The sequence below is a fragment of the Mobula hypostoma genome, chromosome 7 (genome assembly GCF_963921235.1).
Source record: "Mobula hypostoma chromosome 7, sMobHyp1.1, whole genome shotgun sequence".
Lineage (NCBI taxonomy): Eukaryota > Metazoa > Chordata > Chondrichthyes > Myliobatiformes > Myliobatidae > Mobula > Mobula hypostoma.
In genome coordinates, this window is record NC_086103.1 from 118,245,649 (window position 1) to 118,260,297 (window position 14,649).

The following is a 14,649-nucleotide window of genomic DNA, read 5'->3' on the forward strand; positions in this document are numbered from 1 at the left end:
TCTAAGGATGCCGTCCCTGTTGCACTAGGTGCTTTTGTGCAGATGAATGGCTTCAAGGAGGAAGGACCAATACTCCCGTCGGGGAGCCCATTTGTTTGAGATAGATTTTGAGTGACATTCAGTAGGTGGTGTGTGTTATTGTGCAGACTGTGGGTCCAGTGTGTGAACTTCAGATCAGCTCCAAGTTATGTGCACATTTGGACTGGGTTAACTGTAATGGACCTTAAATTTTTTTTTGCCTACCAACTGATCAATAAAGTTGAAATTTGTAAATGTATTTCCTTTATAATTGTATACAGGGTATGACCTGCTAATTTTTTGCCAACAGCTAATTGCATGGGGGCAGTATTTACACGCCACACAGATTAGGGTTCGGGTAGTTGAGACATCCCAACTTCCCAGTTTTGGTGGACCCAAGTCATACCAACCCTAGATGTATGGAATTTGAGAAAGCTAGTTTTCCCACCACTGAGTCCAGTGGCTGTTAGCAAAGGGCTAACGAACACATCTCTAGAGACGCCTGGTAAAAAAAGGGGTTTTAATTGCATAATGGTGCTGGTGCTTTGCTGATGTCCAACTAAGCTAAATATGCTTTGTTGATGATTTTCATTTGTACTCAGTGTCTGAGGCATCTCACTTAAGTGTCCAACAATAATCAGACAGGATTGATGGATTCCAGTTGCCCTGATAGTTTCTCCATTACCACAATTGTCCTGATGAAACCTTTCACCATGTTCATCACTGACAGTGCCAAGATTTGCAGGAAAGAAGTCTAAATGGGAATGCAGAAAATTAATCTTCAGTGACATGTTGCACTTCATCGTTTTGAATGCTTGAAGCAGGTTGTCAACTAGCTGCACATAGCTTGGTGCTTTATAGTTGCCAAGCAAGTTTTCAGCAACATCCTTGAATGCCTTCCATGCAATTTTCTCCGGTCCCACTGGAAGTTCTTTGAATTGTCCGTCATTGATGACCTGCTTGATTTGTGGGCCAACAAAAATACCTTCCTTAATCTTGGCATCAATTATTCTGGGAAACATCTGTCTTAAATATCGAAATCCTTCACGAAAACTTAAAGTCTTTCGAAACCCTGTCCTGCTATGCAGCATCTGTCCTACCTAAAATGTCCAGGCATGCCTGGACAAAATACAAAGTTTTTCAGCTTACATTTTGGGCAACAGTTTAATTGACATAAATTATAAATTGAAGTAACAACCATGGGCGATTTCAAAGCAATGGTGCATGATAGGGAAATTTCATGGCGATTTTCATGTTCAGCAGCCCAAATCCATAAGATATACCCAAGAGGATTGAGGAAGCATAATCTTTGCTGTCCAGTGTAATGGACTCCCTTTATACTATGCTGTCGATGAAGGCATCCTCCAAATCTTTATTTTCAATGTAGCATTCAAGATGATAGTCAATAAGTTCAAATTCTTCACAGTTCCTAACTTGTTGAAGTAGTGAAATCATTTCATTTTTCTGACTTAAGTGGACATCATTAATATAGAGGCCGTGTAAAGAAGGTCCAGAGTCATCTCTACTTCCTGAATAGACAGAGGTCCTTTGGAGTATGCAGGCCTCTCCTTCATATGTTCTACCAGTCTGTTGTCGCCTGTACAATTTTCTATGTGGTGGTGTGCTGGGACAATGGCATCAACATGGGTGATGCCAACAGGCTCAATAAACTGATTAGAAAGGCTGGCTCTGTTATAGGAGTCAAACTGGACACACTGGAGGCTGTGGTAGAACAAAGGACCCTACGGAAAACCCTGACAATTCTGGACAATGTTTCTCACCCTCTTCATGCCACCTTGGCTGAACAGAGGCGCACTTTCAGTAATAGACCAAGACTGCTCCAAAGGGTGCTATATGAGATCATTCTTACTTTCAGCCATTAGTCAACCAATAGCTGGGGAAGTGATGACACCCTCCTGTTGGACTGTTATTGATCATTGTTTACCACAACCTCCCATCGTGGACACACTGTGCTATACTACCGTCACTTATCTGGACGGTGAGAATGTGCATCCTTTTCTGTATAATATTATGGTCATCCTTGCACAACAAGCTTACTTTGAAATCTTGTGAACTTTGAACTTGTAGATCTTGTACATCTTATTTTTAAGGTAACTTTTATTTATATTTTTCTTACAAACTTTGTACTTCTTTTCTAATATTTGTCTATCAGTACACTTGTACTGCTACTGTGACACTGAAATTTCCTTTGGGATAAATAAAGTATCTATCTATCTATGCAAACACGAGGAATTCTGCAGATGCTGGAAATTCAAGCAACACACATCAAAGTTGCTGGTGAACGCAGCAGGCCAGGCAGCATCTGTTGGAAAAGGTACAGTCGACGTTTCGGGCCAAGACCCTTCGTCAGAGTCCTGACAAAGGGTCTTGTCCTAAAACGTCGACTGTACCTCTTCCGATAGATGCTGCCTGGCCTGCTGCGTTCACTATCTATCTATCTTTTCTCTTTGGAGTGAAGGAGGACATGACTTAATAAAGATATATAATATTATAAGAGGCATTGATGGCAAATCATTAATAGATCATCCATGATGATTGGTGGAGCAGGCTTGATGGATCTATGTCTTACGGTTTTATCGAGTAGAGATCTAGCACTTTTTTCCCAGGGTGGAAATACCTAATATGAGAGGGCATAATCTTAAGGTGATTGGAGGAAAATATAGGGAGGATGTCAGGGCTAAGTGTTTTTTCCCCCAGAGAGTGGTGGGTATGAGGAACATGCTGCTAGCGATAGTGGTGGAGGCAGATAGACTTAAGAGACTCTTAGACAGATGGATGAAAGAAGGGAAGGGAATGTGAGAGGGAAGGGCTAGGTTAATCTTGGAGTAGGTTAAAAGGTTGGCACAACATTGTGGGCCGAAAGTTCTGTACTATATGGTATGAATAAAAATGAATGGCAAAATAATTTGTTTTTTTGCTACGAGATTAAATTTAATGTTTTCAAATATATGAAATTAATTGGTGATTAGAATCTAATAATTGAAATTAAAACATACTGTCAAATGATAACCAATCTCGCTTATTTCTACCTATTGTAACAGCTGTGAATATACAACAAGAATTATTTCACTCTATTCATCATTGTCAGACAATTATTACAATTATGCAGATATATTATAGTTCCTCAGGATATGGATGTTGATGAAAGCACTGGTTATCTTTAGTTGCCTGAGAAAGTGATTGTGAACCATTTACTTGAACTTTAATGATTATTCATTGTGGTAAATACGTAATTTACTGAGCCACATGGAAGCACCTTCACCAACTCACACAGCCCCCAGTGATTTCAGTTTTTGAGGCCAATCTGAGTGGACCCTTCAGGAAAGTGAACTCTCAGAAAGCATTCAGCCCTGACAGGGTACCTGGTCGAATATTAAAGCCCTGTGCTGATCAGCTGACTGGAGATTCACACAACATCCTCAACCTTGCACTTGGCAGTCTAAGGTACCTACCTCTTCAAGCAGGCTTCAGTTATCTTGGTGCCTAATCGGAACGTGGTAACCTGCCTCAAAGACTATCATCCAGTAGCATTTTACATTCACTGTGATGAAGTGCTTTGAGAGGTTAGTGATGAAGCAGATCAACTCCTACTTATATCCACTCTAATTTGCCTACTGCTACAACAGGTAAACAGCAGATGCTATTTCATTGGCTCTTCACTCAATCCTGGGTAGATATGGACAGTGGAAATGTATACATCAGGATGTTCTTCATTGATTACAGCTCGGCATTCAATACTATTATCTCCTTAAGACTAATCAATAAGCTTCACGCCCTTGGCCTCAATACATCCTTTTACAACTGGATCCTCAGTTTACACACTTGTAGACCCCAGTTCGTTTGGACTGGCAACATCTCCCGCAAAATTGCCCTCAGCACAGGTGCACCATAAGGCTGTGTTATTAGCTCTCTGCTTTACTCACTTTATACTTGACTGTGAGGCTAAGCACAGCTCCAATGTCATAGTTAAGTTGCCAACAACACCACTGTGGTTGGCCGAATCAAGGGTGGTTATGAATCAGTAGGAGGGAGACTGAAAATCTGGCTGAGTGGTGGATGTCAGGAGGAGGAAACCAGAGGTCCGTGAACCAGACCTCGATGGGGTATCAGAGGTGGAGAGTGTCAGCAACTTTAAATTCCTCGGAGTTATCGTTTCAGAGGATCTGTCCTGCGTTCAACACGTAAGTGCCATTATGAAGAAAGCACAGCAGCACCTCTACTTCCTCAGAAGGTTGCGAAGATTTGGTAAGTCTATAGATGTTTGGTGGAGAGTATATTGACTGGTTACATCGCAGCCTGGTATGGAAATATCAATGGCTTTGTAAAGAAACGCCTACAAAAAGTACGAGGCTACAGCCCAGTCATCATGGGTAAAGTCCTCCCCATGACTGAGTTGATACACACGAAGTGTTGTCGCATGAAAGCAGCATCCATCACAAAGACCCCTACCACCAGGCAGTGCTCTCTTCTTGTTGCAGCCATCAGAATGAAGGTACAGGACCTACACCACCAGTTTCAACCATCAGGCTCTTGAACCAGAGGGGATAACTTTATTTTAACTTCACTTGTGCCATTGCTGAACTGTTCCCACTGAACTGGATTCACTTCCAAGGGCACTTCATCTCATGTTCTTGATAGTTATTGCTTATTATCAAGAATATTATTACTATTACATATATTTCTCTTTCTTTTTTTACTTGCACAGTTTGTTGCTTTTTTTGCATATTGATTGTTGTCTGCCCTGTTGGGTGTGGTCTTTCATTAATTCTACTGTGTTTGTTATATTTACTATGATTGCCCACAAAAGAAAAGGAATCGCATGGTTGTATATGGTGACATATATGTCCCTCGCTAATAAATTTCTTTGAATTTTGAACATTGCAATGTAGTTGCAGTCAATGACTTTGCTATGTGATGAAGTCCACATAAATCTAGGTCCAAGGAAAATGGAGATATAGTTAGCTTTTTGATGACAATCCAGGAATTTTATAATTAGTTTTATTGATAACAATTTAACAATGATTTCCTTGGTTTTTCAGACTGAATCGTTTCTTATTTCATAGCTCCAAGTTTTACATTTTAATACAGTAACATCCATACTACCATCCCTATAATGAATTCAACTAGTAGTTCAAAGTTTGGAATGTAAAGTTTAAGGCAATATTACAAAACCACACTCATTTAGGCCTTTCTTAGGATGCTGTGAAGTAAAGGCTACCTGGGCAGCTTTGAGCTTGGATTCATGCTTCAAGGTAGGACCAAAATCAGATTTTTTACCACCACAAGAGGCAGAATTAAACAGGACATAACTTGGGGGAAAATAAGGCATTGCATTCTTATGTTGAGATCGGAACAAGCTTTGGATAGTCAAGTGAAAACTATGCAAAATTGATAGCAAAAATTTAGCCTTGCAGCAATATTTTTTGGTTTGGTGTATAATGTTCATTAAATGGACTGGTCTTAGTAACAACAAAGAAATACGCAGTATATTTACTTGCAATACAGCGATTCGGGAGAACACCAAAACTAAATGCGAAGATTTAGGAAATAACAGAAGAGTTCAGAAAAACTACTCAATGCTGAAACGAAATAAAATAATAAAAGGGGGACAGGAGCAATGGGAAGAAGTTTAAAATCATTATGACAAAATAAATAAATTAAACTTGTTTTAAGTCTATCTTGCAGTTTTGTAAGATTAATATTTCAGCAATAAAACTATTCAAAAATGCTTTCAATAGGATTATCATTAACATTTGCTTTGGTTTTTAATCATTGTTAGAGTATATCTTTAAAAACCACCCATATTTCTGTTCATCAGCTTGTAGACTAATGGTTTAAGCAGTGAAATATGGCATATGCAAATTGCAATCATTAATTCTCACATATGGTGGGTCATAATCATAATTCACCCAGAAAGCACTTTAAGTACCACCCATAGATCATCTGACATCAGTCCCAATAGTAGTCACTACAAAAACTGATTTACTCCTTGCCAGTATGTAACAAATCATAAAGCATAAAGTCAATTGGCAACATCATCAATACAGAATCCCAAACATATGGACTTGAATCTTGATGAACTTATTTGTGGTATGGGTTAGAAATTGTTAGTTAACGTCAGGTTTTTGTAGATTACATTGATGCATTTTATCAAAACTCCGCGTTGTGTTCATGCAACACATTTCTATCTATGTGGTCTGTGTTTTCTGTGTGGCTGACACATACAATCACAAAAGCTACCAGGTGTATCCATTGGTGTCAAACGGTGTGTAATTCATACTTTGACATCACTTGTGCCTGTCAACAATGTGAGACATTCATAATGAAGATGACTTTAACTGGAGAATAGATGCCTACTTCAGAATTAGTTAAAAGGAGATTTGATCTTTCTTACCATCTGCCATCAAGTCTGAGGCTCCCCTTGTTTAACACAGAGATGTATCTTTAAGTAGTTTTCTCTCATCTTTCCCGATGTCCTTATTGTCCCTGATTATATGTCTGACCTTTCCCACCTTCTAAGAGTCTGACCTCATTTCCTGTCTACCTATCCAGCAGTCCACCCCACTGATATCAAATCACACGTCACAGAAGCACAGAAACAGGCTGTTCAGTGTAACTCATCCACACTGATCGTTACCTACCTGAGATAATCCTATTTGGCTGTAATTGGGCCATAAACCTCTAGGTATTTTCTTTCTATATACCTGTCTAATTGCCTTTTAAACAATGTAATTGTAACACTTCCTCAGGCAATTTGCTCCACATACCCACACCCTCTGAATGAAAACATTGCCCCTCAGGTCACCTTCAAAACTCTCCTCTTTCACCATAAATGTCTGAGTCCCCTTCCAGGGAAAAACACTGTGACCATTCATCTTAACCTCGCTCATGATGCCATAGAACTTTAAAAAGGTAATGACTCAGGCTCCTATGCTCCAGGGAAAAAACAACCCTTACCTATTTAGCTTCTCCTTGTATCTCAAGTCCTCCAGTCCCAGTACGTCCTTGTGAATCTTTTCTACCCCCTTTCCAGCTAAGACAGGTTCATCAACATCTTGTTCGTGAAGGTGTAACATGATGTTCCAACTTTTGTACAATTGCCCTGACTTCTGATGTCAAGCATGCCAAACACCTTCTTCACCACCCTGTATGGCTCTGTTGCTACTTTGAAGGTACTGCCTGCATGTACCCCTAGGTCTCCCAGTCCCACACTCTCAACCCCACCAATGCTCCTGGGCAGTCCATGATACTCCCAAGGTCTGCAACACTTACTTTACAATGCCTTGAACACTGTCCAATTGTCCATGATGGAACTTCATCAGTTCATTCAAAACTGTACAGATACACCCCCACCCGCTCAACTCCTGTCAGAGCCCTCTCCCACGCCTACAAAGCTTTAATTTGCCTTTTCAGGCACGGCTGAATTTCAAACCCTTCTCTCTGTTACAGAAATATACCCAGTAATGTAATATATAATGATATTTTCCCATGGCATTTTGCCAAGACCCCAAAGAGTATTAAGGCTGCAATATCATTCCAAATGAAGTATCTTCCTGTTTCCAGGGAGCAGTAAGATTAGCTTTGTATGAGATAAGACAAGCAGTAATTTTGATGTAGCTCAATTAATGCTTAATGAACTTTGAAAGACACTCAACTACAATGTTTCAAAATACTTCCTTCAATGTAATGTTACACAATGGCACTGCACACTTTACTCACAGGAGAGAAACAATAGCAGATGGTGACATCCTGGACTGAATTCTCTCAGGTTTTAACAATCTTATCCGTGTTCTTTTTTCTGGATAAGTTTATTTGTTATTTCTCCAGTGGCAGAATCAAAATTCTCTAGTGGACAACTTAATCTTTTACATAATTAGAGCTGACTCGTCATCAGTTCTGCTACTTATGATAATTATGTCCTGCTCAAGTGTACATGTCACACAAAGACATTGTTGTCTTAATAGGTGACCCTGAACTGCATTCCCTCTTTATTTAAGGATTATTGCACAAACCTACTCACAAATTCTAAATTTAGTCAGAGCTACAAATCATCACTGGAGTACATAGGTAGAGAATTTAAATTAAAGCAGTACTGAATGGAATGCCATTGACAAAATATTTTGCAAATTTCTGCACAGATCATTTTGTTTAGTAGGGTAGGAAGTTATGAGATCAATTTCTGTTTGCAGGTCAGTTATTTTCTTCAGTTTTGAATCATATAGCACAAAGAGCCATTTGGCCTCTTTGAATGAGTTAATTCTTAACTCCTATAAAAGATAGTGCTGCCAATTGAAATTTCTGGTTAACACAGAGCAGAGCAGAGCAGAATTAGGAATATGTATGAGTTTCTTTGGTGCCAGGAGATATATGCAACTTCTCAGTTTCTAGAGGGATTTTCATTCACACCAGACACAATAGACTGGTGCAAAACTCTCCTGACATAACATCAACTCTATCATGACCTTCAACCTCACCAGCTGAAAAATAACATTTCATTCTCATAATGAACAATCAGACATTAAAAGGTGAATACACTCTTCTCAGGCTTCTAGCCGGGTACAGGTATCGATTTAAACCAATGTTTCATTGACAAACTCTGCCATCGTCATCAGGGACGATGCCTGGGCATGTCTGGCCCAGTGGTATTAATACCCCCATTGTCCATCCCTGACTGGTTAGTCTTCATCCAAGCAGGTTTCTGCTGTCCCACCTTGTGTACAATCCAATTCTAGTTCTTACTTAGAACGAGACCTTTGTCTTTGTTACAATTGTTTTCCTCTAGTTTTATTTCAATGGCTTCCTTCACCAGGCGGTAAAGGGCCTTGAAAGGGCTGACAGAAAAGCCATGAAACCTAACAATGAGGAGGAACCCTTTCTTACTGACTGACTTCCCTACATTTCCATGGTTTCTGGAAGGGTCGTCAGGATGCTGAAAAAATACCGGATTAATACCATACACAAACCCATAAGGAAACTCAAATCACAGTTTACGCGGGTCAAAGATGACCTGGGACTCAGGACAGCTGGCATTTACAGGATATATCAGCCAGACAGCACACACAGTGGAAACCCGCATCAAGGAGCACAGGAGGTGCATCTGTCTGGGTTACCTGGAGAAATTGGCAGTATGGTCACAGGATTGACTTCAACGCTACAAAACTACTGTGTCACACCAATGGCTTTTGGAACCACCTGGTGAAGGAAACCATTGAAATAAAAACTAAAGGAAAAGAATTTTAACAAAGACGAAGGTCTCGCTCTAAGTAAGAACTGAATTTGATTGTAAACAAGGTGGGATAGCTAAAATCTGACTGGATGAGGACCAACCAATCAGGAGGGACAGATGACAGGGGTTTAAATACCACTGGACTAGACATCCCCAGGCATCATCCCTGATGAAGTTGGTAGAGTTTGTCATCGAAACATCCATTAAAATTGATACCTGTACACAGTTGGAAGCCTGATAAGTTTATTTGTCATATATGCTGGGAAAGCACGAGATCCTTTTTTGTTAACTGTTAGTAGCTTGCCTGTAAAAAAAACTATCACTCAAAATAGGTCTTAGCTATATTCGTTCACAGTATTCTACAGCTTCACCTCTTGCTCTTCATACTGAAGATACTCAACACTTTAACATTTCCATTTTCAATTATTTTTCTGTATTCAAATCTTTAGACAGAATGGAAGTGGCCCAAAGATGGTGGAGCCAATACTGGCTGGAATGAGGACATCCATGAGTGAGTGTACAGACTCTCATCATCTAAAATCTTCTCCAGCTGGAATTCAGAAATGACAAGCCTCCAAGTTAGTCTTTGCTGAGGAATAATTCCTTCACCAAATCAGCTGAGACGTCTGCTCAACCCCTGTGAGCTCACAATACAGTTTCATTCACATGGCTGAATTACTCCCACAGTTGAAGACTAGGCTATCTTTACTCTCACCTCAGGATCATTCCTGGTTCCTGCCATTGATTCTTCCCACATTTTCCTACTCAGTTCTGCATTAAAGTGGCCATCCAGACTAGTCAAGGAGAAGCATCAACTACACTTTCTTCCAGTACACAGGATCAGACAAAGGAATTTGCTGCATAGACACTTATTCTGGAACTTCATTAGCAACAAGGATGTTGCCTGGATTGGGGAGCATGCCTTATGAGAATAGGTTGAGTGAACTCGACCTTTTCTCCTTGGAGCGACGGAGGATGAGATAAACACCTGACAGAGGTGTATAAGATGATGAGAGGCATTGATCATGTGGAGAGTCAGAGGCTTTTTTCCAGGGCTGAAATGGCTAGCAAGAGAGGGCACAGTTTTAAGGTGCTTGGAAGATGGTACAGAGGAGATGTCAGGGGTAAGTTTTTTATGCAAAGAGTGGTGAATGCGTGGAATGAGCTGCTGGCGACGGTGGTGGAGGCGATACGATAGGGTCTTTTAAGAGACTCCTTGATAGGTACATGGACCTTAGAAAAACAGAAGGCTATGGGTAACCCTAGGTAATTTCTAAGGTAAGGACATGTTCAGCTAAACTTCGTGGGCTGAAGGGCCTGTATTGTGCTGTAGGTTCTTTTCTATGTTTCACAATCTTCTGCTTGGAGTACCTGGCTGAAACCCTCGTGTGTGTCTATGGCCTCCGAGCACAGAGAATATCTTTCCTGTGGGTAATTTTCTCAACTAACCTATATGGGTTCTCTTTGAGATCAAACTGCACGGTTCCTCCTGCTCCAACACTGCTGTAACCATTCTTCAAGTGCATTACAGTCCAGTAGAATAAAGAATGCTGATTGTGTTTTGTGAGCACTCCTTTAACAGCCGACTTGTATCAACAGATTACTGAACTGATTGACTGAAAATAGCTTTTGCTAACTTATTCTTCAATCCTTCTCTTGGGCTCCACCACACAAAGACCCTTCCCTCTCTCCCAACACCTTCTGTGAATGTTATCAAAAATTCCACTATGTGCTTCCTCATTCAGAACCCTATACTGTGAACATTGAACACTTCAATTCACATAGGCAGTGGATTCATCAGTTGATAACTTTGAACAGGTGCACAAAAGGACTTGCCACCTTTTGGAACTGTGTAATAGGAATTTCTGAATGCTGCTGATGTCCTGACTCATTCTATCAAATTATCAGAGAGAAGCTGATGATTATGATATCCAATACTATATTCCACATTCACACCAAATGCAATCACATATTCCATCTATGTCAGCTGAAATCATTTTGGTTCCAACAGTTTTCTAACTGCTTCTCTAATATACTTAGGGAAGTTGGAACAGGTCAGCATGAGTGAACCTGCTGTGGAATAAAGTTTCATCTTTGCTTTTAATTTCTTGCTCTAATATATTATGTCATTGATAAGTGATACTATTGAGAAATTAACCCAACTTCTGTCTTCATAGACAAACTATTTTACTAATTCTATTGGAACATATCAACAATAACCTTTTACTAAGTGAAATATGTGTAGCTGACTATGCTGGGCTTCTTGTCAGATCGTCAGCAGGTGGTTAGAGTGGGCTCCCTCAACTCTGCCCCTCTGACCTCAACATAGGAGCCCCTCAGGGCTGTGTACTAAGACCCCTCCTTTACTCTCTGTGTACCCATGACTGTGCTGCCACTCACAGCACCAATCTGCTAATTTGCTGATGACACTACACTGATTGGCCTAATCTCAACTAATAATGAGGCAGCCTACAGAGAAGAAGCCAGCACCCTGACACAGTGTTGTCAAGAAAACAACCTCTCCCTCAATGTCGCAAAAACAAAGGAGTTGGTTGTGGACTACAGGAGGAATGGAGACAGGTTAGCACCTATTGACATCGATGGATGTGGGGTTGAGAGGGTGAACAGCTTTAAATTTCTTGGCATAAACATCACCAAGGATCTCACGTGGTCTGTGCATACCGGCTGTGTGGTGAAAAAGGCACAACAGCGTCTCTTTCACCTCAGACGGTTGAAGAAGTTAGGTGTGGGCCCCCATATCCTAAGAACTTTCTATAGGGACATGATTGAGAGCATCCTGACTGACTGCATCACTGCCTGGTATGGGAACTATGCTTCCCTCAATCGCAGGACTCTGCAGAGAGTGGTGCGGACAGCCCAGTGCATCTGTAGTTGTGAACTTCCCACTATTTAGGATATTTACAAAGACAGGTGAGTAAAAAGGGCCCAAAGGATCATTGGGGACCTGAGTCACCCCAACCATAATCTATTCCAGCTGCTACCATCCGGGAAACAGTACCATAGCATAAAAGCCAGGACCAACAGGCTCTGGGACAGCTTCTTCCACCCGGCCATCAGACTGATGAACTCACGCCTGCACAACTGTATTTCTATGTTACATTGACTATCCTGTTGTACATAGTATTTATTATAAAATACTATAAATTGCACATTGCACATTTAGACAGATGCAACATTAAGATTTTTACTCCTCATGTATATGAAGGATATAAGTAATAAAGTTAATTCAAATATGGTTCAAATTGTGTTATTAACCTAGTGGTGATGGATATATTAATAAATACTTTTCTTATGGCTGAGAAAAAAAGAATGTAAAAAGTAAAAGTTCATGGTGTAGGAGGTAATTGGTTGGCTAGCTGAAAACGAGTAGGAATAAGTCGGATTTTTTCTGGTTGGTGAGATATTACAAATGGTCTACCCTAGGGTCTGGTGATGGAGTCCCAACTTAATTATATAAATGACTCGGATGATCAGGTTGAAGTTTTGGTTGCTAAATTTACCATGACACAAGGATAGATAGGGAAGTAAGTGGTGCAGAGCAAATAATGAAGCTACAAATCGAAATAGGTAAGTTAAGTGAGTAAGCAAGGATATGGCAAATGGAACATAATAGGATAAATAAGCTATTCTGTTTTTTTGGCGGGTAAAAACAAAAGCATATTAGTCGAACAGTCAGAGACTGTAGACGTCTGAGGAGCAGAGGAATCTATGTGTTTACCAGTGCCTGATTTTATATTAAAAAAAGATACTAATAATTAAAAACACAGAATGTTGTTATTTGCTAGAGGAAATGAATAGAAAATTCCATGCTTCATTTACATAAGGCATTGATGAAACTGAGTACTGTATAGTATTGGTCTCTTCATTAAGTAAGGATGTTAATGTGCCGAGTAGTGTTTAGAGAAGACTTATTACATCAATACTCAATTTGTCAGCTCTTTGCCCATTCACTAAACTTCTGTAGCAGTTAGTTTATGTGCTTCTTCACATTTACTATACGACCTATCTTTGCCACAGCAAATTTAGCAACCACCTGTCATTCAAGTCATTTATGCAAATTGAGAGATGTTGGGTCCCTGCCATTTGCTGTGTTACACTACTCATTACACCTTACAAACATCTTACAAAACATCTTAAAATCTACTCTTCATTTTCTGTTAGCCAACTAATGTTCTATTCACATGAATACCTCCTACACCTTGAACTTTTATTTTAATAATATTAACAACTTATTTTATAAAGCAATTCTCATACAAATTATGTAGTTCAAAGTGCTTTATAATGGGATAAAATTCAAACATGAACATAAAAGACAAAAAGTGTTAGTTAAAATAGTGAAGTTTTGAGTTTGATTGACACCATTTTAAATGTGCTCTGGAAATTTTAAGTATAGTCCATCCACTGGTTCCCCTTTATCCACAGCACATGTTACTTCTTCAAAAACTGTTGATAAAATGGTCAAATATTAAATTCTCCCTCATAAAGCCACAGTGACTTTGGCTAACTATCTTGATTTTTTTTTGCGTACTCAGACGTCATACCTTCATTAAGTGCTTCTAACATTTTCCTTATGACAGACAGTAAAATAATTGCTTGTGTTCTCCAGCTTTCTGTCCTCCTCACTGATTAAATAATAGTTACATTTGCTAATTGAACCTAGTTTAAGACAGATTAGACAAAACATTTTTTTTAATCACAGGGTTTTGAGACACTGGAACTCCTTTCCTCAAAGACAGTATAATCTAGTTTCTTGATAAGCATGGGAGTGAAAGGTACTTTGGCTAGAATGGAATCTAGACTTGTTGGTACAATTACATCAGCCTTGATCCTACTAAATGGTGGTGGAGGCTTGAGAGATCAAATGACCTATCCATTCTCGTAATTCCCTGCTATTTTGTTTCCTGCACTAAGTGAATCATATAGCATCATCTCTTGTTTTAGAACTCCCAGAAAAATATTTTGGAATGAAATCCTAATATTAGTTTTATTAAACTATATGGATTTCATGTAATATTTGCATCAAATGAAATATCTGTATAACCAACTTAAAAATAACAATTTTGCTAAATCTAAATGTGGTAGTTGATTCTTTGCACATCTGAGCAAAACTATAATTTATTAGGTAATCATAATACTAAACAGATATAAAATATTCAACAAGTGAATAATGAATTTTTAAATAACAAAAATATTGCAAACTTAAATTATAGGATATGTCCAAAATTTTCTAATACATAGATAGCACAGGAATTTACTTTTTGACTAAAGATTTTTCCCCATAATCAGTGAGCTGTCAACTTTGCTATCATACACCAAACATGTGTTTCATTTGACAAACTCCATAATTATCCATTCTGTGCTGT

The 14,649-nt window shown here is 39.3% G+C and overlaps 1 protein-coding gene across 4 annotated transcripts in view; it reads right to left on the bottom strand.

The window, feature by feature from the left end:
* LOC134349486 (protocadherin Fat 3-like) overlaps nucleotides 1–14,649 on the bottom strand; it is a 763,599-nt gene that overhangs the window by 129,525 nt on the left and 619,425 nt on the right. The gene's annotated exons all lie outside the window — the stretch shown is intronic.